This window comes from Macrobrachium nipponense, chromosome 9 (assembly GCF_015104395.2).
Source record: "Macrobrachium nipponense isolate FS-2020 chromosome 9, ASM1510439v2, whole genome shotgun sequence".
NCBI lineage: Eukaryota > Metazoa > Arthropoda > Malacostraca > Decapoda > Palaemonidae > Macrobrachium > Macrobrachium nipponense.
In genome coordinates, this window is record NC_061110.1 from 103,171,231 (window position 1) to 103,198,487 (window position 27,257).

The window sequence follows — 27,257 nt, forward strand, 5'->3', positions numbered from 1 at the left end:
TATTGATGCCCTAAGTCACAATGAAGACACAGAGTCTGATTATGATTGCCTGAAGATTGATAAGTTTAAATAAGGCATTTCCTTACGAGATGGAAAATATTATGTTGAACTTCCAAGGAAGGATGAAGTAATTAAAGTTCCTTCTAATCACAAGTTTTATTGTAGTGTCTTACCGAACAATTATACAGCCGTGATTTCCACGAGCGGCAGGAGACTAAATTCAAATTTAGCGCGTAGGCGTCGCCAACACTGGTGGTGATGACATCATCTCCCTCCACTCGCAGGAGAACCAGGTACAACTGCCCAGGTGAATCCAATTCTTTTCCTGCCGGCGTCCGGTGAACATCGGTGGTCGGTGCGGTTGGATGACTTTGCTTCGCTTTTTTCTTGTGGATTTGATCTTCGGAATTGGTGAAGTACTCTTTTTTGGCGTTGTTGTTATTTTGCTTATTATTTAGGCATTGCCATGTCGGATTCTAGTCCGTCGGGAGTTAGGTTTTGCATCTCAGGATGTAAAACTAGATTATCCAAGTTAGAGTATGATTCTCTCACTAAATGTGTTAAGTGTAGGGGACAGGTTTGTTCAGCAGATCGAACATGTAACGAGTGTAGTGATTGGACTGATTCTCAATGGAAGTTTTTTAGTTCATACTCGGAGAAATTAGCTAAAGACAGAATTAGAAAAGCAGCGCTTAGGGAAAGTAGACTTAGCTCTGCTTTGTCTTGCGATGCATCTGTTCCTTCTGTTTCTCCTCAAATTGTTATGTCTCCTTTAACTACACCTCCTATTCCTCCTACTAATCCCACTTCTCCGGCTTCCCGTGTAGTTTCTTCCGACACCATTGCCAGGTCTGGAATCGAGGTTAGATCAGAAATTTTCGGGTACTAGCGAATACGGTTTTGCAACTTGGTAATTCGGTTAAGACGTTTTTGGAGAAAGCAGCTTCAGGTAAGAGTGTAGTTGAGGGTGCGCCTGTCTGTCCTGATACGTCTCCTAGACAAAGGTCACTGTCCAGCTCCCCCGCACCGGGGAGAAGACATACCGGAAGTCCAAGGGAGTGATCGGGATTTGCCCACAGACAGGCGCCTCTCTTGTTGAGCCTGTTCGCCTCAACAGGGCTCGGTTAAGCGTTGGAAAGGTGTTGCGGTTAGACGCCTTTCGAATGATTCAAGCGATTTGGTCTCCGGTCGCGCGGCGCTCTTGGCAAGATTCGCCCGTTTCGCTCGTCCCTTAAAGAGGCGTTCAGGCGCTGATTCTTCGCCTCCTCCAGTCAAGCGGTATAAGGAGCCTGAGAGTAGGGTTGCGCCTCGGCCGTTAGCGGCTCGTTCGTCGCCTCAATCTGTGCCTTTTTCGGCTCCATCTACTAGTAGAGATTGTGGTTTTAGCGCTGTAGCTAGCAGTTTCTAAGGGTGTTTCTTTAGGCGCTTTCTATCGTCTGTTACGCCTGATGCGCCTGTTTCAACTCGAAATTTCGGCAGCTCCGAGCGAGGCGCAAGTAGTTTTTTTTCCCTTCCGCCTCCTGCTGAACATTTAGGCTCTTCCAAGCCTACGTTAACTGTTTTTGATTCGTCTCTGGCGCCTTTGCGCAAGCATTAAGAGATGTTAATCAACTGGATGAATGAGTCCAAGGGTGGTTCGAAACCTTCAGATCCGTTTGCAGTCCCGTCTACTTCTTCGGCGGTATCGGAGAATGAGGAAGAAGTAGAGGAGGAGGATTCACATCACCTCTCGTGTTATTCACATCTCCTTAGATTTCTTCTGGTATCTTATCCAGATTATTTTGAGAAAGCGGCTCCGCGCTCCCCAACTTCGACTTTTTTGATGAGGAGGAAAACTTCAGACCCTCTCCTCCCAAAACTTGTTCTATCTAAAGCGGTTTAGACATTCGTTGAAAGAGACGGAGAAATGGATGTCTATGAAAAGAGACTTAGGAAGGCGCTTTTTTTGCTTACCCTCCCTCTAAGTTGCTTCGTAAGAGGTATAGGTTTTTTATGTAACTGGGGAAGCTCCTTCTCTGGGAGCTTTCTGCCTCCTCCCAAGGGAGACTTCTCCAGTTTAATCGACTCCTCTAGAAAGAATCTGCTTTCGCCGCAGCGAAAAGTTTTCTTTACAGCGCCTGAGTTGGACCACATTGTAAAGAACCAATTTAAACTTTTGGAGTCTTTAGCTTCCTTGATTGGACTATTGGCGCTTTAGCGGCCAAGATCGAAGACTGTCCTTCTCTTTCTCAGGAGTTAGTGAGGATTGGATTGGTGTTCTGTCCTGTGCGGACAAATCCATTAGGGATGGGATGTGATGAGTTAGCTTCGCTCATCGCCCCTTGGTACCCTTAAGTAAAGGCAAACTTTGGTGCTCCTTTGCTTCTAAAAGGGTTACTTCCCAACAGAAGTCTACTCTCTTGTTTTGCTCCTTTTGTGAAAGATAACCTCTTTCCAGACGATGTAGTGTTGTCAATTTCATCTGCGCTAGATAAGAAATCTACTTCGGATTTACACTGGCACAGTCTACTAAGAGACCTAAAGCTCCTTTGGAGATTGTTCCTTCGGTTTCTCCTCTGGCCCAAGCGCCTTTACGAGGGAGAAAACCCAAGCGCTTCTTTCGGCCGAAGTCGAATTTGCGACCTCAGTCTAAGACCTCGGCCAAGGTTAACAAACCTTCCAAATGAAAGCTCGGTTCTTCATGCACCAGTGGGAGCCAGGCTGGCTCTGTTTTGGGAGGAATGGGAAAACAGAGGAGCAGAAGCCTGGGTAGTGCAAGTACTCAAGTTCGGCTATCGTATTCCTCTCGTTTAACACTCCCTCGCTCTCACCTGTGCCAATTCCATTCCAGGCATACTCTCCGGGCTCAGACAAATTTCTGGCGGTAGCCGCAGAAGTGGAAGCGCTTGTTCTCAAAGAAGCGATAGAACAGATAGAAGGGGATTTTCCTCCAAGCTTTTACAATCGCCTTTTTGTAGTTCCCAAGTCATCAGGGGGCTGGAGGCCGGTTTTGGATGTGAGCGCCCTGAACTTGCATGTCCAGAAAAAATTTCATATGGAGACCACTCGGTTGGTTCTGGAGTCCATCAGACAGGGGGATTGGATGGTTTCTCTGGACATGCAAGACGCTTATTTTCACATTCCGATACATCGCGAATCCCTGAAGTACCTGAGGTTCATGTTCGAAGGCAAGGTGTTTCAGTTTCGGGCGCTTTGCTTCGGACTGGCGACCGCTCCTCAAGTTTTCACCAGGGTTCTATCCCCGATAGGAAGCTGGCTGCACATATTAGAAGTAAGAATCTCTCTCTATCTGGACGATTGGCTTCTCCGGTCGAAATCAGAGAGTCGGTGCATGAAGGACCTTGGAACAACTCTGGATCTTGCCAGAAAGTTAGGAATTCTGGTCAACAAACAGAAGTCCCAGTTGGTTCCATCTCAGAGCATCCTTTATTTGGGGATGACTCTGAATGCTCAAGTTTTTCGGGCTTTTCTGTCCCCGAAGAGGGTCCAAGGCTGTCTGGAGACAGTTCAGGAGTTCTTGGACAAAAAGGTAAGTTCTGCCAATCAGTGGATGAGGCTCCTGGGCAAATTGACGTCAGTGGAGAAATTTGTGACGTTGGGAAGGCTGCACATGAGACCTCTGCAGTTTTTCCTGAGAGCCTCGTGGTGCAGGAAGACGCAACCAGACTCGATTACCTTTCCTGTCACAGATCAAATAAAAGAGGACCTAAGGTGGTGGCTCTCTCGAGCAAGGTTGGAAGAAGGGTTAGATTTACGACCCTCTTCCCTGAACCCTACAGTTCTTTTGCGACCGCATCGGACACAGGTTGGGGAGCCCTGCTGGGAAATCAACGGACTTCAGGAGGCTTGGTCGGAGAAGGAGAAGAATTCCCCACCATAAATGTAAAGGAACTTTTAGCAATTTTCCTGGGGCTCAGACAGTTTCGGAGCTTAGTAGAAGGTCAGGTAGTGGCAGTGCATTCCGACAACTCCACGGCTCTCTCTCGTACGTGCGGAAACAGGGGGGGACTCAGTCTTTCTCTCTATACGAAGTAGCCAAGGATCTCCTCCTGTGGTCAAACGAAGCGAAGGTTCAGCTAGTCCCGAGATTCGTTCTGGGAAAGATGAACGTCCTGGCGGACGAGCTATGTCGTCAACAGCAAGTGTTTACCTCTTGAGTGGACTTTGGACAACAAGATTTGTCAGAAACTTTGGGCGCCTTTGGGGACGACCGTCCATAGACCTGTTCGCGACATCAAGGAACAACGTCTTCCTCTCTTTGTTTTCCAGTTCCAGATCCTCTAGCTTGGTCGGTGGACACAATGCTGTTGGATTGGTCGGGTCTGGAAGCTTATGCATTCCCCCTCCGGTTCGGCTAATAAGAGAGGTGCTGAACAAGTTCATGTCGCACAGCAAATGTAACACTAACGTTAATCGCTCCCTTTTGGCCCAGGAAAGAGTGGTTCCCGGACCTTCTCCAGTTGTTAGTAGACTTCCCCAGACTTCTTCCTCAGAGAAGTGGCTTCTCAAAACAAACCCTCACTTCAAGAGGTTCCACCAAAACTTGTCCGCTCTAGCTCTGACAGGGTTCAGACTGTCCGGAATCTTGTCAGACGAAAGGGATTTTCAAGAAGAGCTGCAGAAGCTATCGCTCGTTGTAGGAGAGAGTCTTCTAACAAACTCTATCAAGGGAAGTGGAGAAGTCTTCAGAGAGTGGTGTAGAAGTGCTAAAGTCTCTACTTCTGCGACCTCTTTAACGGAAATAGCAGATTTTCTTCTATTTCTTAGGAACTCTAAGAAACTGGCTCCTTCGACGATCAGAGGATATAGAGCCATGCTTTCTTCGGTTTTTCGGCATCGAGGTTTGGATATTTCCTCCAATACAGATCTGTCGGACCTCATTAGTCTTTCGAAACCACTAAGCTCCCGCAGGATACAGTGGCTTGGGAACTTAGATGTGGTGCTTAAGTTCCTCATGGGGCCACCGTTGAGCCTTTGAAGTCGGCTTCACTCAGGAACTTGACTAAGAAGGCACTTTTTCTTATTGCACTAGCTTCTGCTAAGCGTGTCAGCGAATTGCACGCTATAGACAAAAGAGTCGGTTTCTCTCAAGGCAATGCTGTATTTTCGGTATCTTTGACCTTTCTGGCCAAAAACGAGAATCCATCTAATCCTTGGCCGAGTAGTTTTGTGTGAGGAACTTATCTGATTTGGTTGGACATCAGGAGGAAGAAAGGCTCTTATGTCCAGTCAGGCTATTAAGCAGTATCTGTTTGCCACTAAGGGTATTAGAGGACAATCTTCTAAGCTCTGGACCTCGGTTCAAAATCCCTCTCGTCCTCTTTCTAAGAATGCTATATCATTCTTTATTAGAGAGCTTATCAGGGAAGCTCACTACGCAGTCCCGAGAACGACAATCTTCGTTCTGAGAGTTAAAGCTCCACGTAGGTTAGCAGTGGCAACTTCTTTAGCATTTAGAAAGAATTTATCTTTTTAGCTTCGATTCTTCAGAGCACGTTCTGGAGATCGAATTCGGATTTTGCGAGTCATTATCTCAAAGAGATAGAAACGGTTTTCGAGAATTGTAAAACGTTAGGTCCGGTGGCGGTTTCTGGCATGGTGTTGGGAGAAACGGCACAGGGGTCGTCACCTCTATGCTAACTTTTCACCTTGAAATAGGTTGTCGAGTTCAAGGGAAGCTGGGGGTACTGAGTACCTGGGATACTCACCAGTCTGTTAGGTCAGATTTTATAATGGTTGGGTAATATATGTTTTTAAATCTGGTGGTTGGTGACAAATGTTTTGTATGATTGAATTTCTGGTCTTAGCCGAGGGCAAGGGCAATCTTTGTTGTTACTATCCTCCGTCAGTCAGCTTGACTCGCTTGAACTACGGAAGGATTCCACTCCTGTAGAGGCTAACTTTGGTCAAATTCCAATTCCTCTACAATAGTAAGAAGAGCACCGACCAGAGGCGAAAAAAAAAAAAAAAAAAAAAAAAAAAAAAAAAAAAGTAACAGTCTGCTGTACTCTTTACAAGGTAAGGTACAACAGACACCTTGAGTGTTTTACTGTATTTGTAATAAATGTAACCATTTAGAAATACTAGTGGTCCACTGAATCCCACCTTCCCATAAATGTGTAATCAGCTGTATTAATTGTTCGGTAAGACACTACAATAAAAATGAAATTTTCATTATTAAAAATGAAGTTTTATTGTATACTTTACCGAACAATTATGATTATACCCACCCTCCTCCCCTTAGGTGGACGGACGGGCAGAAAGAATTGAATTCACCTGGGCAGTTGTACCTGGTTCTCCCGCGGAGTGGAGGGAGATGACGTCATCACCACCAGTGTTGGCGACGCCTACGCGCTAAATTTGAATTTAGTCTCCTGCCGCTCGTGGAAATCACGGCTGTATAATTGTTCGGTAAGTATACAATAAAACTTCATTTTAATAATGAAAATTTCATGTTGCTCTTTCTGTACTAGATAAGGTAGTAAAAGATCTGGCCAAAGGGGAGTTGTTGGGTTCTTATCAAGAAGTGTTTCTTCAGCAACTTGGAGATGATATAATCGAAGAAATTAATGTACATCCAGATGATTATCACAAATTCATCTGGATTCCTCATCGTCCTGTAGTCAAGACAGAAGACAATACGACTACCAAAATTCGTCCAGTCTTCAATTGTTCCTTGACGACGAATAGGGCTCCTTCTCTTAATAAGGCTACATATGCTGGTGTAAATCTAATGAAGGACATTGTTAAGTTGTCCATTTATTTCAGGTCCAACAAATTTATGATGTTGAGCGACATTAAGCAAGCTTTCCTGCAAATACGACTAGCAAAGGAAGCTGATAAAAATCGCTTTTGTTTTTTCATGCGTGTTGGAGACAGATTGGTCACCTATCGTTACAAGACCATGATAGTACGTATTTGGCTTTAACGCAAGCCTTTTCATTCTGAATTATATCTTGAAGCATCATGCAAAGAAATACAGTGGTACCTGGACATACCAAAGTCTCAGCTTACGAAAAATTCAAGTTATGAAAGCAAATACGAAGATTTTTTTGGCTCTACATACGAAAATAGTTCAGGTTCCGAAAGGTTGTTGCTGTAAAGTCCCGAGACTCGCCCAGACCACCGATAACAATTTTAAAACTCACTCGCCGCCAGCTAAGTAGACTCGCCACCATCCTCCCGCTCTCCCATTGGCTCCTGATGCTAGTCACCGCCATAAGATCCTGCTCTCCTATTGGTCAGCATCATGCCTCTATGTAAAGGTGTTCCTTGACCATTTTTAGTGGCAGCGTTAACGTAAACACTGGAATTCGTTCTTTCACATATACGTATTTCGTTTGTTAATGTAAATTCGTGTTAGTGATTTCGCTTTCGTTGTACTGTAAGTTACTTTCTCGTGTTGTGTGTGAACTTAATTACTCACGTTATTAGCCACAGGTCCCAAGAATGTTGTTGAAGTTCACGGAAAGAAGAGGATGCTTCTATGGAGAACGAAGATGGAGATAATCAAGAAGTGTTTAATGTTTTCTGCCATTTGTTAATGTGTTTTTTTTGTAAAAGTTAGTGTTAATGTTTTCTGCCATTTTTTAATGTGTTTTGTAGTTAGTGTTCATGTTTTCTCGCCATTTTTTTCTCCTCCTTTCCTTTGTTGCCACTTTCGGAGATTGCCTCACTCGAAAGGTAAGGTTAGGTTCCACATTTTACTACATGTACGTACATGTACGTAAAGTATTTCTTGTACCATGTACACTACTACACTTTATTTACAGGTACGTACTACAATAAAGGTTGTGTTAGGTATTGAATGGTCCAAATTGTTGTATTCCATTGTTTATTGGTCAATTTAGCTTTATCATAAAATTTACGGGGGTGTTTTCATAGGGCTTGGAAAGAATTAGGCAATTTACATGTAAAATGTGGTTCAAGATACGAAAAGCTCAGGTTACGAAGGCCGCCTCGGAACGGATTAATTTCGTATCCTGAGGTACCACTGTATGCTAGTGATGAATTTTCCAAAATACTAAAAGAAAATATGTACATGTATGTAGATAACATGCTAGTTACTGGCAATAATCTTGAATTCTTGAAGGAAGTGTACCAGGAAACCCAAAATAGGTTGAAAGAGGGTGGGTTCACACTAAGAAGTTGGAATTCTAATAGTAAGGAGTTGCAGTCTGTTATGACAAAACAAGGTAATCTTGTTTCTCATGAGAACTCATATGAGAAAGTCCTAGGGATGAAGTATATGTTAAGAGTTTGATACCTTACAAGCGAGTGAGGTTCACTTGGATGGGACAGTTAAAACTAAGCGGGATGTCTTATCTCAAATTTCTAAAGTGTTCAACCCTATGGGTCTTTATTTGCCTGTGTCAAACAAGGGTAAATTCTTGATGCGGGAATTATGGGCAGCTAAACTTGAATGGGATGATGTAATTTCAGACGAGACTCAGAAGAAGTGGTCCCTCCATTGCACCGATTTAAATTCCTTGACTACCGTATTTTTTCCAAGGTCTTGTGTTAATGAAGGCTCTTCTAATTCACTTGTTGTATTTACTGATGCTTCAAAATTGGGCTCTGGCTTTGCCGTTTACAGTGTAGCTGATGGCTGTTCAAATCTGCTTTATGCTAAATCTAGAGTTGCCCCTATTAAGTCTAAGACCCTTCCTACCTTAAAGTTACTTGGTGTTCATCATGCCCTAAAGAGTCTTCCCACTGTTTTGGATTCTTTTTCCAACTAAGTTTTTGGATGTCACCATTGGAGTAGATTCTCAAGTTGTTCTTCAATGGCTCCTTGCTGATAATGTTAATGTCAAGAGTGTATTCACTCGTAATAGAGTAAAGGATATTGCTATGTTCAAACAGTCTTTGTTAAAAGGTTATGGTATAACCATCCAATTCAGATATGTAAAAAGTGAAGATAATCTTTGTGATCTTCTTACCAGAGGTTTGTCCTTGTTACACAGAGGTTTGTCCTTGTTAAAGGTTCTCATTGATAAGCTGAGGGTAATTAACATTAGTTTATTAAACAAGTTACCAAAATAGTTCTTTGACGAGCCAACATGTGGAGAGCGGGGGAGAATTCGGAAGTCCCTCTGGTCACTTGACTTACCCAAACATAAAACAACAGATATTATTCACGAACTTAGACAGCGTACCAAACAATATTCGTACACTGATTACTTACGAAATCCAGATCACAACATTCACAATTGTTACAGTCCTTTAATGAGTTGTGAAGCAATTGTCTTTTTTGGCAACGTGGACCAATGTGACTACCAGAGTTTAGAAAATTGTGGCCTGATTATGCCTTAGGGTGTTTGTCTGATGCCAGTAAGCAGCTGGTGGCTCCAAGGAGCAGTAGTTATGCTGCCTTTCATATGAATTCAGAAATTTCTCCTGAACCAGTTATTGATGTACAAAGGTTTTAGTCTTTTCGCTGGGTTTTAAGAGTAATTACCCTGAGGAAATGTAGCAAGAACCCTGAAAGTATTGCAAGGCTTCATCTTTTAGGTTAGATGCAAAGGGAATGCTTCCCCAATTAGTTAGGTTATCTTAACTTACCTGATAGTGATAAACCCAAGGAAGTCCCTAATTTAATAAATAATCTAGACTTGTTCTTTGATGATACAGGACTAATCAGGTTTAGGGGACGCATTGCCAAATCCCTAAGTGTGATATATGATGTGCAAAATCCCATTCTGTTGAGTAAGGGACATAAGTTAACTGAACTTCTTGTACAATTTTTCCACCTTAGAAGTAAACATCTTGGTCTCCAGTCCACCTTGAACAATGTTAGAACTGGTGGATTTGGGATTCCCAAGATGAGATAAGTAATTAAGAACATTTAAATTAAATGCATTACCTGTCGCAGATTCAATAGTCTTTCCTTCCGTTACCCTAGAATGATGAATTTGCCAAAGCAGAGTAAATCTGATTAAGCCCTTCCAACACAGGTGTGGACTTCACTGGTCACCTTTGGGTGAGAGACAAAGAAGGAAAAAATGCCAAAATGAATATGTTACTGTTCACGTTTAAATGTCCGTGGTGTGCACATAGAGTTAGTTCCTGATATGTCCACCCTTCAGTTTGTTCTTGCATTCACTCGATTCACTAATGTGTATGGGATCCCTTCGCACTTGTATAGCGACAGTGCCAAGTCATTTGTTGCTGGTGGAGAAATATTGCAAAGAGCTCTTTTGTTGGATGAGTATAAGGCAAATTTTGAGGTTTTTGATAAACAGCATGTCAAAATTCCTGTGTACTCTGCATGGGTGGGTGCCACATGGGAGCGGTTGTGATATTTTGTGCTGTTGACACTCATTACTGATGTTCAAAATGCAGTAAATTCTAGGCCATTAACCTATCGTTCTTCTGATAATGATTTGGAAACAATAACCCCTAATTGTTTTCTGAAAGTCTACTCAAATTGTAATGTTATACTGATACTCAATTAAGCTCCCATATGGGAGAGTTCCCACTTCTAGGGGTACCCTTTTGGACACGTTGTCATCTAGAGATGAGATATTGTCTCATTTTAAGGAGCTTTGGTATGTCAGCTACTTGTTGAGCTTGAGGGAGTCATACACAGATCTACAACAAGTCAATTGGAATGACAAGATTCCTATTGACGACATTGTCCTAGTTAAATTGCTGAATAAATCTCGTCCTTTCTGGGTATTAGGTCGGGTGCTAGAGGTCATAAAGGGCCACGATGGCAAGGTTGGAAGTGTCAAACTGAAGAGAGGTGATGGTGTTGTTGTACACCACTCTATTAATCATTTGTATCCTCTTGAGCTGTCGCTCACCTATAATCCTTGTTTTCAAAATAGCAATTTAAATCAGATAGAAAACTATTCTGCTCATGCCGTTGATGTACTTGGTGGGCCAGAAAACAATTCTGCTCATGACGTTGATGTACTTGGTGGGCCAAATGATACTCGTAGTTCGAATCAGCCCGAGGACATGAAGGTTCATCGTCCTCGTTGTACTGCCGCTGTTGTAGGACGTAACAGAGTTAAGTCATGGACTCGTGAGCTAAAGTTCTAATATGTTATGAAAGTTCTGTTTTTTATTTATTTTTTTTATTTTTAGTAAGTTGATTGTGTGTTAGTGTAAGTGTATATACAAAAGTTAGTCTGTCAGTGTGCAACTGAGTTGCACTTTTTTTCTGAGGGAGGATATAGAAACTGTAAATAAGTTTGTTAAGTGTAGTCTATGTTCTTATCCCTTTTCTCCATAGTAATTCAAGTTGATGTTTTTTTGTATTCAAATTTCCCTCCATAGTTTTCCTTCCAATATTAACACGTGAAGTAAGTTACCGCTTGCGAGAGGTGGGAGAACCAGAGATGCTTCCTGGACATGGAGACCACCATACGAGAAAGAAGGTTTATGCTCCAGAAATAGTTGCTTTTCAGAGAGAAAAAATGTATTGAGAATTCCCTCTGATGCAATGCAAGAAACGGAGTTACGAGCCTAATAAAGTTAAGCGAATCTTCAAAGGATTCTTCAAGCAACATCAAAATCTTGAAATCTACACAAGAGGAGTGCATGCTGCATGTTAAGGTAAGCGGGTAGCGTATGCTTCACGTGTTATTTCAAGGATTGGGTGTTGCTGAATTAAATCGGGACAATCCCGATAGAAGAAAGGAAAAGCATGCACTCATTTATAGTACTTAAATTAGATTTTTGTACATGGAACTTACCCAGCAGATATATACTTAGCTATAGATTCCGTCGTCCCCGACAGAAATTCGAATTTCGCGGCACATGCTGCAGGTAGGTCAGGTGATCTACCGCCCCTGCCGCTGGGTGGCAGGAATAGGAACGATTACCGTTCTAGAACCAGATTTTCTCTGTCGCGGTAGTGTCAACATACGTTGTTGCTACCTCCTGACTTGATTTTCGTTTTTTTCATCGCCATCGACCTTCGTGGACTGTCTTTTGCAGGGAAGTACTGGGTCTTTGGTTTGGCATACGCTTTTATTATTAACTTTTTTTAAATGAATTTGGCTTCGAAATTTCGAAGAATATATTACGTGAAACTACCGAATTTTTCGGTAGACACTTATATTTTGCAATAAGGGAAATATTGATATTTTTTTTCACTAATACGTGTAGAAGTGTTAGAACTTGATGAAGGAAATATAAGATCTAACTTCCTACTTTAGGAAGTCAGAAAGCATATAACTAGATACGCTTCCTTTAGAAGCTTTAAGAGCTCTCGTACTAACGAGCAGTTAGAGTATTGACAATTCTAGTAGTTGTTGCATCCTCATCACCGTCTTACTCCACAGAATCTACAAATTCATATGTGCAAATTTGAAGATAAATGGATGGAGCTCAAAAGGCGAGCTCTAAAAAGGTAAGAAGTGAATATAGTGTTCCCAGTGCAGTGGAGGGTGCGTCTGATCGGCTCCGTAGCGCTTCCAGGCCTAGACCTCTTCCAAACTCCCAGACCCAGTGAGGAGGAAAGTCGACAGCCGCAGGAAGGTTAGGGAGAACCCCCACCGGTCAGGCGTCCCCTCGGCAGGTTCTGTAGAACGTCCCAGACTGCCAAGGATAGCCATTGATAAGGCATCCTTAAAAAAGTGCGTCTCTTCATCTTACACCCGAAAAGACGAAGAATGTATGTTTGGAGTGATCTAGCGCGTTCTCTGAAAACTAAGAGAACACTGAGCAAGAGCCAGCCGCTGCCAGGAAGCCGCGTTTCCAGCAAGCTAGCGTGAGCTACGTCGTTCCATAGCCAGCAGCGAGGCGCGTTCCAGCTAACAGACTAGCGCGAGCCGCGTTCCTACAACCAAACGCGAGCCGCGTTCTAGAAAACATTTTTCTTGGCGCAAGGCGCCTTCAAAGAGACGAAGCGCCAGCCTGGCGCAAATTGCGCCAGGAAAAACAGACGGCTAGAGCAGGAGCCTTACAGTAGAGTGGCAATCAGAACGATCCTTCCATTGAACGTTTCCGGGCAAGAGGCTCTTTCTAAAAGGGGTCTAGTAGGCGCTCGGAACTGTCAGGGCGCACGGGACCTTCCAAGCAAGCGGAACGTTCCAGGAGCGAGTCTCCTTTCTAGCGTGGGCAGAACATTCCAGGCGCGCGGAACATTCCAGGCGCGCGGAACATTCCAGGCGCTAGGTGCAAGGATCCAGGCGCCAGAATATCCTTTCTCTATCTGCCTCGGCAGGGAAAGAAGGTAGTAGAGTATCTGCTGTATGAGAATAATAAGCACATACCGTAGTTACTTCTTTACTGAGCAACTCAATTACCAGGTATCCTTCCAGGAATTTCCTAGAAGGACTATACGCTTAAAGGGATTGTTAAGACAACACCTACTTAGCTTCTAGATTTATCGAAGTCTTGTTTCGCTTAGATATGCATTATAAGAACTTCCTGAAGTTCGATAATAATGTTATAAGATTCCTTTATTAAATGGAGTAGCTGGCAACTCTGGAAGAGTAAGGCCAGTCGGCTAACGAGACTGCTATCGCTTAGACACCACGCAGTATCATGTAGGTGTCGGTCATGAGTGGGCGGTAACATGTCTCTCTCCTGCGGGATGGAATGAATAACCGTGTCTCTCCCCTACAATCGTGGTTTTAGCCTCGGATTGAGGGGATAGTTAAGCAAACATAAATAAAATATTGTCTGCCCTTTGCTAAGAAGCTTTCAATAAGAAAGATATTACCATTTCAATGCTGTTTACCGTAGGTAACATTTTTTAAAGGATTCTAACGCAGCGAAACTCTATATTGTATAATGCTCTCATGCTTACGAAAGCATGGCTTATTAGAGTACATGCTTAGTGAGAAGATGAATGTAGTAGAGAATTCACTTTAAGACTACGGTATGGTCAAGTCTTATGCACACACCGACGTTAACTACAGAATTCCTAGTATCCTTACAAAGGTTTCCTAGATTAATGCTGTTTTACCACAATGTGACAGTATTATAAAGGATTCTAATACGGCAGCGCGCGATATATATAATTCTCTCATCCTTTCGAGAAACGCACACAACCTTTTTAAATTCGGATATTGCTCAAGAGAAGTTGGGTGAGTCGGATGGGAAACATTCTCTTAGTGGCAGAAGTTGTTTCCCTGAATGGACTATACTACGTATATAAAAGTATTTCCCACTAAGAACGGAATTAACATGTGAAGGATGTCGGGTACCATAAAGGCATAGATGTTATGGCACATAACCTAAAAAGAACTAGAAGGAAGCGCCAGCCTGGCGCAAATTGCGCCAGAAGCACCATCCAAGATATTTTCTCGTTTTAGCGAGTTTATTAACCTAGAGTCCAGTAGCCTCTCGGACAGCTGGCTCGGTAACGGCAAGATTCGTTCCTGATTTCGTTACCCATTTAATCGAAAAGGGGTCGCTTACAAGGAATGATGAAATGATTTATTTTAATCACTTAGGCCAATTCCACGACTCTCTCATATCGCAAAGAGCATCGAGAATCTCTTTTTTCGCCCCGGTTCGCGTTAACAAAAGAGAACCTATTTGGGAACAGACACGGAAACGTAACGATCCTTAAGAGGTTTCGATGCAAGATTTTGCATGTCCGTGAGAACCTTCTCGATCGAAGATAATAACTGTTAACGTATGTCTAACATTTATTGAAAAGAGTTGTGAGAACCTGCGGAAAGTCTTCTTCATAGATCTCTTTGTAAGGTAGAAGACGAACAGGCTTCCTTTAGACTGCTTCTTTTTCCTCGAACCAAGAGAGGTAGCAATATAAGACATCTTTAAATTTAAAGAAGGGGAATAAACTTTAGCCTTTTTTCCCCTAGTTATAAATTCTTAACAGATATTAAGATAATTGGGCGTCAAAGGAAGAGAGGATGTATGCCTCATTTTGGCCTTAGAGAGGTTGGATTCACAGAAGTCACGTTCTTCTCACAGCATGTTTCGTAAGGCTTTTCCAAGAGTATCTGGATATTCTATCAGAATCTATTATAAATAGACCTATAAAACCTCTCCACTCTGAGTCTGTCCGCGTGCAGACTGACCAGAAGTGGACATGAATGAGAGGTTTTTTCAAGGTAAATGACAATAGTCATGGCTAAGACATAGAATTGCTGCAGATCGTGCTAGATGGAATGAGGAAACTGTCCTCTTCCGATACCTCTGTGAACCACATAGCGAGGTTTTTCTTCACTTTCAGAGGGAAGAATCACCTATGTATATATCTGCTATCAAAGAACGCAGTAAAGGCCATACTCTGTCTCTACAAAGGGAATTAGAGATAACAGAGGATTAAGATCTTCGGGATCTTATACGATACCGCAATACGACAAGAGTAGGATATCATGTACTTCGAATGGGATTTTTTTTTTGTGGCCACAGATTCCGTGTTCCGACAAAATGGAACTGCTCCTCATCAACTTCTTTGAGGAAGTTTATGAAGGAATTCTTTGTTTCTCTTAGCCCTAAACGACCAAGAAGACAAGTGAATTTTTTGTGCATTTGGAATCTCGCATCAGATTCAATGGAGACTCGGCAATGGGTTCTTGCCAGCATAGTATGTCTGGCAAAAGAAATAAATCCCTCTATTCCTGACGCACGCTTTCAGATAGAAGTTTAGTTGCCCAGGCAGGGTACTTACATTTTCATCTACAGAAGAAGAGATGGTTTAAACGTTTGCCTACAGAGTCTTCGGGGTGTGCGATGAGGGCTCAAAATGCTTCCCAGAAGGTATTCAGAAGGATACAATAAGAGCTAGATATCAGGGTTCCGCCCAATTTCAGCTCAGTCTCTCCTTCGACTTCCAGACTCCTTCCCTTCCTTCGGGCAAGGATAGGGAAGATTCTGCAACGAGGAACCTTATCAACATGTAAGAAGAGACCTCGTTAGCAAAAGAAGTGTTCACGAAGGATCCTCCTCGGAAGAAGACTCTTCTCTCTCGTATTGTTAGATATCCTGTCGTCTACTGGGTGTAGCTGACTAAAATCACCTCCCCTTGCCAGGGGCCCAAAAGCTCAAGGGGAAGAATTTCTTCCACCCTTCTCCAGTCTCCTGATAAACTATGTGGTTGTTCAGGACTCTCGGACAATGTAGCGCCAGCCAAGCGCCAAATGCCAATACAGGCGAAAAACGCCAGAGGCGGACAGTTCCAAGGAACTCTGTCATGGTCGGATACTGAGAAGAGCGGGCCTCCAAACCCTGGCGCAAATGCGCCAGAGGCGAACAAATCGGACAGATATAAGAGTGTTCCGATGTGGACATCGTCAGACAGCCTAGAGACTCTTCCAAGCTCGAAGCTCCAGCAAGTGTGGAGGAGCCAAGCCAGGCGCGAGGCGCCAGCCAGGCTCTAGGAGCCAGCCAGGCTCTAGGAGCCAGCCAGGCTCTAGGAGCCAGCCAGGCTCTAGGAGCCAGCCAGGCTCTAGGAGCCAACCAGGCTCTAGGAGCCAGCCAGGCTCTAGGAGCCAGCCAGGCTCTAGGAGCCAGCCAGGCTCTAGGACCCAGCCAGGCTCTAGGAGCCAGCCAGGCTCTAGAAGCCAGCCAGGCGCCATCCAGGTGCCAGGCTCCTTCAAGGCTAGGCTCCAGTCAGGATTGAGGATCCATCCAGACTCAAGGCTCCTTCCAGTAAAGAGAAACCTAAAGCTCTGTCATGTAAGAGGGCTAGTCCCCATTGATATGATACAGGTAAGGCTCTGCCATGTAAGTGGGTCAGCCCCCATTGGCACGATCCGAGAAGGCTCTGTCGTGTAAGCGGGCTAGCCCCCATTGACATGATCCAGAAGGGTTTGTCAGTCATAGGTCCCTACCTCGCTGAAACTCTTGAGGCATGCAGACTCATAGACAGTAATCATGAAGTCTTCTGCCAGGCTCCAGGTGCCTTCCAGGCGCAAGGCACCAGCCAGACGCAAGGCTCCAGCCAGGCGCGAGGCGCTAGCCAGGAAGGAGGAGCCAATCAGGCACCAGCCAGGCGCAAGGCGCCATCTAGGCGCGAGGCTCCAGCCAGGCTCTAGGCGCCATTCAGGCGCAAGGCTCCAGCCAGGCGCGAGGCGCTAGACAGGCGCCTGCCAAGCGCTAGCCAGGCTCCAGGCTTCACCCAGAAGAGATCTATATCAAAGAATGCCCTGGCCTTCTTTGAGACATTGTGATCTCCTAAGCACTTGATAAGTGCATTGATGATTCCTTCAACAGCTGAGAATTAAAAGCGCATGAAGTGCGAGCTTTTCCGAATTCTTGTTCTTTCCCTAACAATATGTCATAAGGATATATTAGCTGTCACATAACGGGAGATGCAACTCTGTGTTTTGCTTCCCATTATCCGAAGGATGTCAAGATAACCTTCGAGGGATCCTTCTCTCTTGGTTGATACGTGTCTGCGGATACATTGCTGGGATAGGGAGCAGATACTGATCCTTAACTAGTGAGTTAAATTTTATTTAACGTCGTGTTTTTTCTTTGGGTTGTTTGAAAGGAGTTTGTAGATAACTCTTTTCAACTTAAGCACTAACCCTCGTGTTAGGATCAGGTGATCGGGATCGGTGTTGTGCTCCTTAATTATGCCACTAGGCCATAGGCAAATTGTCATGTAAGAGGCTCTGTCGAGTAAATGGATAAGACCCCATCGACAGACCCACCCCAAGAACTCTTAGCCATAGGTCACATCCTCGCTGAGGCCTCTTGAGGCGAAGCAGATTCCTAGGCATTAGCCATGGAGGCTTCCGCCTGATCAAGTAGGAACCAAGGTTTTATTTATTTATTACCTACAACGTATGTTGTTTACCTGTCTATTCAGTAAATAGTTGTCTCTTTCCCACCACCAAGGGTGTCAATCAGCTAAGTATATATCTGCTGGGTAAGTTCCATGTACAAAAATGATATTGTTAAGATACAATAAAGTTTTGTACATACTTACCTGGCAGATATATACGATTGATGGCCCACCCAACCTCCCTTCAGGAGACAGGTGGAAGAGAAAATCTGGTTCTAGAACGGTAATCGTTCCTATTCCTGCCACCCAGCGGCAGGGGCGGTAGATCACCTGACCTACCTGCAGCGTGTGCCGCGAAATTCGAATTTCTGTCGGGGACGACGGAATCTATAGCTAAGTATATATCTGCCAGGTAAGTATGTACAAAACTTTATTGTATCTTAACAATATCATTTATGCATTTTCTCTTGAACATCATAAACAGTATAAAACAGATCAAGAAAGATGAGGAGGTCCATGTTTTCGAATCTCCTCCAAATGTAGGACTTTCTGCCATATCTCCTAAGGAAACAAATTTCCTACAAAATAATCTGCTCATTTCCAGCAGAATTGTGTTCAATAAACGTTGCAGGTTTTAAAAATATGTGCTACCACAAAACTTGGGTCAGCGACTCGAGGTCCTTTAAAAAGTGGCCCTCGAAAACTCTTTCCATGAATTCTCTTATGCAGCAACTAGAATTATCAATGCATAAATGTAAAGTTGCAAATACCACCAGGACAGGAACCACCATAGAAATCGGTGACAATTTAATATCTCCAAGATCCATCATCTTTTACAGATAGTACCCTGTTGTTGGGTTTGTAAGAATTGACCACCATACTCCTTTAGCCAGAGGCGTACTGTGTCTTTGCAACCCCTTTCATACCTTTTTCTCTACCTCCATTCAAATTCTCTTTCTTCATTCTTACTTTCCACCCACTCTTAATAATGTTTCACAGCGCAACTCTGGGGTTTCTTCCCGTTAGCCTACACCTTTTAAAACCTTTTTACTCCCAATTTCCCTTTCAGCACTGAATGACCTTACAGGTCTCTTCGCTAGGCCTCTGGTCTAAATTCTATTTTCCATTCCGTTCCGTATCGTAGTAGCCCAGTTTTGCTTAGCATTGCCCTTGTCTTGCAGGCTGTTACGGCATGGGACCGCAAGAAACCGCACGAAAATTTACGCGGTGGGGAGAAAAATGACTTATTGCGTGGCGTGGTGCGGACCCGTGTGGTGTGTTACGGCATGTTGTTGCGGTGTCTAGCCGAGTGTTACGGCATTGGTGCAGTTTTATGGTGGTTGTTGCTATGCCAGGGCACCCGCTCTTGCAGCTTTGTTACTCCGTGTAGTGGTGTGTTGCGGATGGCTTGCGGTGTTGTTGCGGAGTGCGCACACATCTGTACGAGACACGACATGGAATGGGGCATGATTGTTGCACATGCACCGTGCCAGATATGAACCTTGGGTATATATAGAGGCCTGCAAAGCACATCCTTCATTCCATGCCCACCCAGCATATAATATGGACCTCAACAGCCTCTCACCCCAGGAGACCCAGAGATTTTTGGTAGCTGTCCTGTGTCTCTGTGCAGTTCAGGTCATTGGCGGGTTGAGAAGACGTACTACAGTGCCACACCCACCTGCACAATTACGCAGAAAGGACGGCAGGGCAGGGCGGATTTGGGCTCGGGAGTGGCTGACACGGCGACAACTACATGGAGACTACGACCAGCTACTACAAGAACTGAACAAGGAGGACTGCAATGGACACAAGAACTTTCTACTCATTTACCCTGAATTGTTCGAGAAGATGGTCGAAAGGCTGACGCTGAACCTCATGGCATGGACTCATGGCAAGAAGGGGACCTAACTACATACGTCAAGCGAAGGGCGTCAGAGATTACCTGGCCCAGTACTACCCATCGGATGCAGGCGCAGTGGAATGGCAAGAGCGAATGGTGTTTCCTCGAGGACGACCAGCTGCTGACAACTAGAGGACCCAAAGAACTTTGTAATAAAACATAACCCAACCAATGTACATACAGTAGAGCCTCGGTTCTTGACGATAATTCGTTCCAGAAGGAGCGTCGAAATTCGATTATTTTGAGAACTGAATCAAGTTATCCCATAAGAAATAACTGAAAATGGATTAATCCGTTCTTGACCATCAGTTATTACCCTAACCCCTTGCCTTTTTTGTATACAATACATTACATGTAAATTACAACTAAAATAAGTTAAAAGTTAAATAAATATCATGTTAAACGTGTATTTATAATTTTAAATGTATAATATACAGTATAAAAGAAAACTAGCCTGCGTCCAACCGATTGTTGACCAAGCGCCATAGGCTACCTAGGTAAATAGTAAGTAGAACGTAGTGTAGTGGGTAGGCATAAAACGTGTTGCTAACATAATAAAAACATTGAAAAGCAAGTAATTATTACAGTAATTAATAAACTATTAAATTAAACCCAATTTATATTTATCAAAAACTTGCAAAAATTTGCCTACAGTAAGTCGGCATTTAAGGAAACAAACCATAGCGCAGCCCTGGTGGTTTATATCGGGACTATGGTAGTAAACAAACCACATCTCGCTATAAGCCTAGAAACGTTTACATTCGATATTAATTTATGGTAAATCTTTTACGGAGTCGACTGCAATACTGTATACAAATTCGCTTGAAAATTATCTTTCAGTAAATGTAATGTTATGATACTAACGATTTTGTTTCATAAATGTCCTTATAAAAAAGGTGCGTCTTTTACGGCAAATTGTCCAATATCAGGGATGGTTTCAAGCTTATTAGAATTTGACAATTATTATGGTACTGCATGGTACATATATACGTACGTATAAGTAAAAGAATCTTCTTAATGTCTTTAATTACTATACCATTACGTACCAGCATCTCTTGAGTTTAATATCAAGCTAACCTCCTTTTTTTTTTTTTTTTTTTTTTTTTTTTTTTTTTTTTTTTACGAGGACGCTTATAAACGAAGCATACAGATTGCGTTCGTTACCGCGCACGCGTTGCATATGTAAACTGTGTCACTACCAGACCTCATACGTAAACATTGACGTCTTTTTACAGTAGACATAAAAGAATCGTCTTAATTTCTATAATTATTCTATACCATAGCGGCTTCTCTGATTAAGCTAAGGGCTAACCTCCTCTTACAGCAAGCTTAACAAAGATTAAGATTGCGTTCGCTACCGAACGGCACACGTTACGTATGTGACAGTGGTTTCACTACCAAATCTCACACGTAAACAATGATATATTTTTACAGTAAACATAGAAGAATCTACTTAATTTCTATAATTAATGTATACCGTAGCGGATTCTTAGTTAACCTAAGGCTAACTCTTCTTTACCGGCACGCTTAAAAAGCTTAGATTGCGTTGCTACCGAACCGAACATGTTACGTATGTAACTGGTTTCACTACCAAATCTTACACGTAAACATTGACGTATTACAGTACAACATAAAAGATTCTTCTTAATTTCTTAATTACTACGCAATTAATATGGCATAGTGGCTTCTCTGATATAAGCTATGACTAACTTCTTTACCGGCAAGCTTAACAAAGCTTAAAGATTGCATTCGCTACCGAACCGCACATGTAACCTACGTACGTAACATTGCCTTCGCTCCAAACCTAACACTTAAATACGTATTGCATTTGCTACTGAAACGCGCGCCTCAAGTGTGAGCATGGTTTTAAAATATGTCTACGCTTGATAAAAAATCAAGCAAGGGTGCTTGATTATATCTTTTTTTCGCTCATCACTTTCATGCAGAGGAGAGGATAGACAAAACTTCAGGTTTATTTTGGAGTTGGAAATGATGGAAACATTTTGAAGAAGGAAAACGCGAGATGCCATGTAAACACTTTTCCATTATTTCAGAGATTAACAATAGCAATAGGTTTGAACATAGATAGCTAGTAGTAATGTTGGGACCCATGATGAATCAAAAGGTAACTGTTAAACTGCGTATAGAGTTGATACCACCGAAAAAGCAAACGAAATGCGCGCAAGGTGTAAAAGACATGACACATGTTTGAATTTTTGTAAACATTAGTTGCGGACTTTAAACAATGCTGAGTGTCGTCACCAGTGTTACTGACCGTTTTGCTAAATTATGCTAGTCGGTCCAAGCAAGAATTTATGCCAAATATGGTGCAATTTTGTGCCAGAATTATGCTATTAATCTATCATTATCTCATTTCTCTAATACATTTGAGCTAAAACAACGATGTAATGGAAATTTAAAACATTTATGTATTAGGTGAAATGATACAAAGTGACGAACAGACAATATTATAACTAATAATTTGATGATCTTTACATGTTAGGAAACTCGTAATAAAACACCATTTTTCTTTAATAGATCACATACGCAATCACTAGTACACTATTTGATATGCAATCACTATTATACTATTTGACAAATGCGTGAAGATCACACATACAAATGTGAAGAAAAACAACAAATTTTACTTATTACTGCATCATTATCATGCCACTCAGAACCATTTTTTCTTTACAGGTCACATAAACAATTAATACATAACTTGAAAATGTGTTAAAATTTACTTCAAATATAACGTTTTGTTATTTACTGATATTTACTGAAAAATTAAAAAAAAAAAAAAACAAAAAAAAAGGTAACAAACAAACCAGTCCTCTACTCAAGAAGAAAAACATACGTACTTATTACTTTGATCATTATCATGCCACTGAAACACTATTTTTCTTTAACAGATCACATACACAATGAATAAATACTTGAAAATTGTGTGAAAATCACTAAAGACATAATTAAAATTTTGATAACTACTGAAAAAAATAAAACTTAAAAAAGGAAAAAAAGTAATTCTTTACTCATGAAGAAAAAACATTATTAACACTTTACTGATCTTTGTCATGCCGACTGTGGGTATTTATTTATATTCACAAAATTTAACATTCCTTAGTTGAGTTCAAACTTAGCAATTAACTTAATTTGTTAGTGCTGCTTTTGAGGCAATTTCACTTGAAGATACATTCACTATAGCTGTGTATGAAATTGAGGAATTTTCTGCATTTTATTTAAAATTTTAGTGAAATTACTTCTAAAAGAAATTGTACTAAAGAAAAAAAAAAAAAAAAAAAAACCCCCCTAAGTGTGAAAGAAATTATGCTAAGCTCCAATTCTTGGGTCAAATTATGCTAAAAAACATGAAATTATGCTACATTTGGTAGCACTGGATGACGCCAACTAGCGGCGGCTGCGGAAACAGTTTTGTTTACAACATCATATGGTCGTGGGTCGGAAACTGGTGGTTTTTTGTTGAAAACGGATACAAAGTTATTGGAAATTTAGTGGCGAAATCCGATTATGTCGAGTTCTAATACGGTCGTGAACCGGGTCTCTACTGTAATTGTAAATAAAGATCATGATGTATTTTTCATTGTTTTATACTCCCATACTTTTGTTTTGTCCTAAGAACTAATAACTATATTAATATAATAAAGAATATTGGAATGATGATTGGTACATATAAAAAATGATGTTGGGTAATAATGAACTGAAAATGATAATAACATAATTCATAATAATGAGACAAATGAGAAGCAAATGATGGACAAAACAAAAATACTTATACTAAAACATGAAAAGCATAGAATGTAAGAAAATGAACATGAAAAGCATAGAATGTAAGAAAATGAACATGAAAAGCATAGAATGTAAGAAAATGAACATGAAAATCATAGAATGTAAGAAAATGAACGTGAAAAACATAGAATGTAAGGAAATGAACATGAAAAGCATAGAGTGTAAGAAAATGAGCATGAAAAGCATAGAATGTAAGAAGATGAACATGAAAAGCATAGAATGTAAGAAAATGAACATGAAAAGCATAGAAAGTAAGAAAATGAACATGAAAAGCATAGAATGTAATTACGAAAATGAACATGAAAAGCATAGAAAGTAAGAAAATGAACATGAAAAGCATAGAATGTAATTACGAAAATGAACATGAAAAGCATAGAATGTAATTACGAAAATGAACATAAAAAGCATAGAAAGTAAGAAAATGAACATGAAAAGCATAGAATGTAATTACGAAAATGAACATGAAAAGCATAGAAAGTAAGAAAATGAACATGAAAAGCATAGAATGTAATTCCGAAAATGAATATGAAAAGCATAGAAAGTAAGAAAATGAACATGAAAAGCATAGAAAGTAAGAAAATCAACATGAAAAGCATAGAAAGTAAGAAAATGAACATGAAAAGCATAGAATGTAATTACGGAAATGAACATAAAAAGCATAGAAAGTAAGAAAATGAACATGAAAAGCATAGAATATAATAACGAAAATGAACATGAAAAGCATAGAAAGTAAGAAAATGAACATGAAAAGCATAGAATGTAATTACAAAAATGAACATGAAAAGCATAGAAAGTAAGAAAATGAACATGAAAAGCATAGAATGTAATTACGAAAATGAATATGAAAAGCATAGAAAGTAAGAAAATGAACATGAATAGCATAGAATGTAAGAAAATGAACATGAATAGCATAGAATGTAAGAAAATGAACATGAATAGCATAGAATGTAAGAAAATGAACATGAATAGCATAGAGTGTAAGAAAGTGAACAAAAAGCATAGAATGTAATTACGAAAATAAACATGAAAAGCATAGAAAGTAAGAAAATGGACATGAAAAGCATAGAAAGTAAGAAAATGAACATGAAAAGCATAGAATGTTATTACGAAAATGAACATCAAAAGCATAGAAAGTAAGAAAATGAACATGAAAAGCATAGAATGTAATTACAAAAATGAACATGAAAAGCAATGAAAGTAAGAAAATGAACATGAAAAGCATAGAATGTAATTACGAAAATAAACATGAAAAACATAGAAAGTAAGAAATTGAACATGAAAAGCATAGAATGTAATTACGAAATGAACAATAAAAAACATAAAAAGTAAGAAAATGAACATGAAAAGCATAGAATGTAATTTACGAAAATGAACAATAAAAACAAATAAAAAGTAAGAAATTGAACATGAAAAGCATAGAATGTAATTACGAAAATAAACATGAAAAACATAGAAAGTAAGAAAATGAACATGAAAAGCATAGAATGTAATTACGAAAATGAACAATAAAAACATAAAAAGTAAGAAAATGAACATGAAAAGCATAGAAAGTAAGAAAATGAACATGAAAAGCATAGAATATAATTACGAAAATGAACATGAAAAGCATAGAATGTAATTCCGAAAATGAACATGAAAAGCATAGAATATAATTACGAAAATGAACATGAAAAGCATAGAATGTAATTCCGAAAATGAACATGAAAAGCATAGAAAGTAAGAAAATGAACATGAAAAGCATAGAATGTAATTACGAAAATGAACATGAAAAGCATAGAATGTAATTATGAAAAACATAGAAAGTAAGAAAATGAACATGAATAGCATAGAATGTAAGAAAATGAACATGAAAAGCATAGAATGGAAGTAAAAAACAAACAAACAAGTAAAGCACAGAATGTAAGAAAGTGAACATAAAAAGCATAGAATGTAATTACAAAAATGAGCATGAAAAGCATAGAAAGTAAGAAAATGAACATGAAAAGCATAGAAAGTAAGAACATGAACATGAAAAGCATAGAAAGTAAGAAAATGAACATGAAAAGCATAGAATGTAATTACGGAAATGAACATGAAAAACATAGAAAGTAAGAAATTGAACATGAAAAGCATAGAAAGTAAGAAAATGAACATGAAAAGCATAGAATGTAATTACGAAAATGAACATGAAAAACATAGAAAGTAAGAAAATGAACATGAAAAGCATAGAAAGTAAGAAAATGAACATGAAAAGCATAGAAAGTACAAAAATGAACATGAAAAGCATAGAATGTAAGAAAATGAACATGAAAAGCATAGAATGGAAGTAAAAATAAAAACATACAAGTAAAGCACAGAATGTAAGAAAATGAACATAAAAAGCATAGAATGTAAGGAAATTAAATTGAGACTTGGTTTCTATCAACATTTTCAACTGCAAGTATCATATATTATCAACTGAGGTCAATATGTCTTTAGTCTGTTACTGATTTTTCATTGTTCCCCTGTTAATAACCATGTCCAGTCAGTGTTAATTATTGTTTCATTATCATTTGTATGTGTTCATGTTCTCAATATTATATTATTGTTCTTTACCTTGTATGTTATTATTTCATTTGATGGCCCTATTTATTTCATGTTACCTTTCATTTTATAGTTCAAGTTATTTTCCGAGTTCTATTTATTTCATGTTTCATATGTCATATTTCATGTTAGATTTCCTGTTATATTTCTTCATGTTATTATTCTTTATGGCCATGCTTTTTCATTTTTCAATTTCATTTCACCCAATCATATCATCATATATATTGTCATGACATAAATTAAGCATCAATAAGGAAAATGTAAATGCAAATCAGTATTTCAACATATTTAATACAAAAAGAAACATTATGAATTATATAAAATGTACAAAATCATTTATTATTAAGAAAATAAAAAAAATAATTTATTCAAAAAATAAAATTCTATTTATTTATACATTATCGACACGCTGTCAGAGCGCGAATGATGGCCCCGTGGTCTGTCCGGCCCCTTTTATCCTCCCCAGAATGCGCGGCAACCTTCCATCCAATCGACCTAGGGAGACGCCGCATGCCCCGCAACATGTGCGCACCATTTATTAATCGTGTATGAAGGTGCCGTAAGGGCACTGCACGGCGCCAAAACACTCCCACACGGGAGGTACAAACCCGCACCACACACGTGCGGTGTGGCGTGGCACCATGCGGGTTCTTACCTTTTTTGTTGCGACGCATCGCCACACCGCTTATGGTTTTGTGCGACTTCATCAGACGCCGCACAGAAATTTGAAAAGTTTTAAAATCCTGGCGGCACCATGTGACTTTTAACGGTCCGTGCCAGCCTCCGCCAGCGATGTGGCATGTTTTTGTGCGGTCCCACGCCGTAACAGCCCGCAAAACAAAAGTGCATAGGTGTAAACTTACCCTAATGGTCCGCGCCAGCCTCCGCCAGCGATGTGGCGCGCTTTCATTTGGTTTCTTGCGGTCCCACGCTGTAACAGCCTGCAGCACAAAAGTGCGTAGGTGTAAACCTACCCATACAAACCAAAATTCTAGTTGAAATACCCATATGAACTTTTAAATTTCAAATTTTATTCAGATTTTATTACGAGACGTATAACTTCCCCCAATTTTTATCTCATATGCTGCGCTTGGAATCGAGGAAATTCAGCTAAAAAAAAAAAAAGCACGCACAAAATGCTTTTATGTGACCGTTGTTAGGTAATGACTCAGTTTTTAAAATACCGATTCTTCATTTTCCTATACAGTTGGAATGACAATTTGCAATTCACGAAAAACCATACAGAAGTTTGAAAAAGTAGTTACGTAATTATGCCAAGGCTATATGGATACAAATTGTGTGATTTCATGATTGCGT

At 40.5% G+C, this 27,257-nt stretch overlaps 1 long non-coding RNA gene across 2 annotated transcripts in view; it reads left to right on the top strand.

Annotated features, from left to right (window-relative positions):
• Positions 1-27,257, top strand: part of LOC135217994 (uncharacterized) — a 61,940-nt gene that overhangs the window by 20,304 nt on the left and 14,379 nt on the right. The window contains exon 1 of one of the 2 annotated variants that reach the window (XR_010315258.1): positions 8,851-11,565. The exons of the other annotated variant lie outside the window; for it this stretch is intronic. This is a non-coding gene — a long non-coding RNA (uncharacterized LOC135217994). Of the gene's footprint in view, positions 1-8,850; positions 11,566-27,257 lie in introns of those variants that run through there. 2 annotated transcript variants of the gene reach the window in all.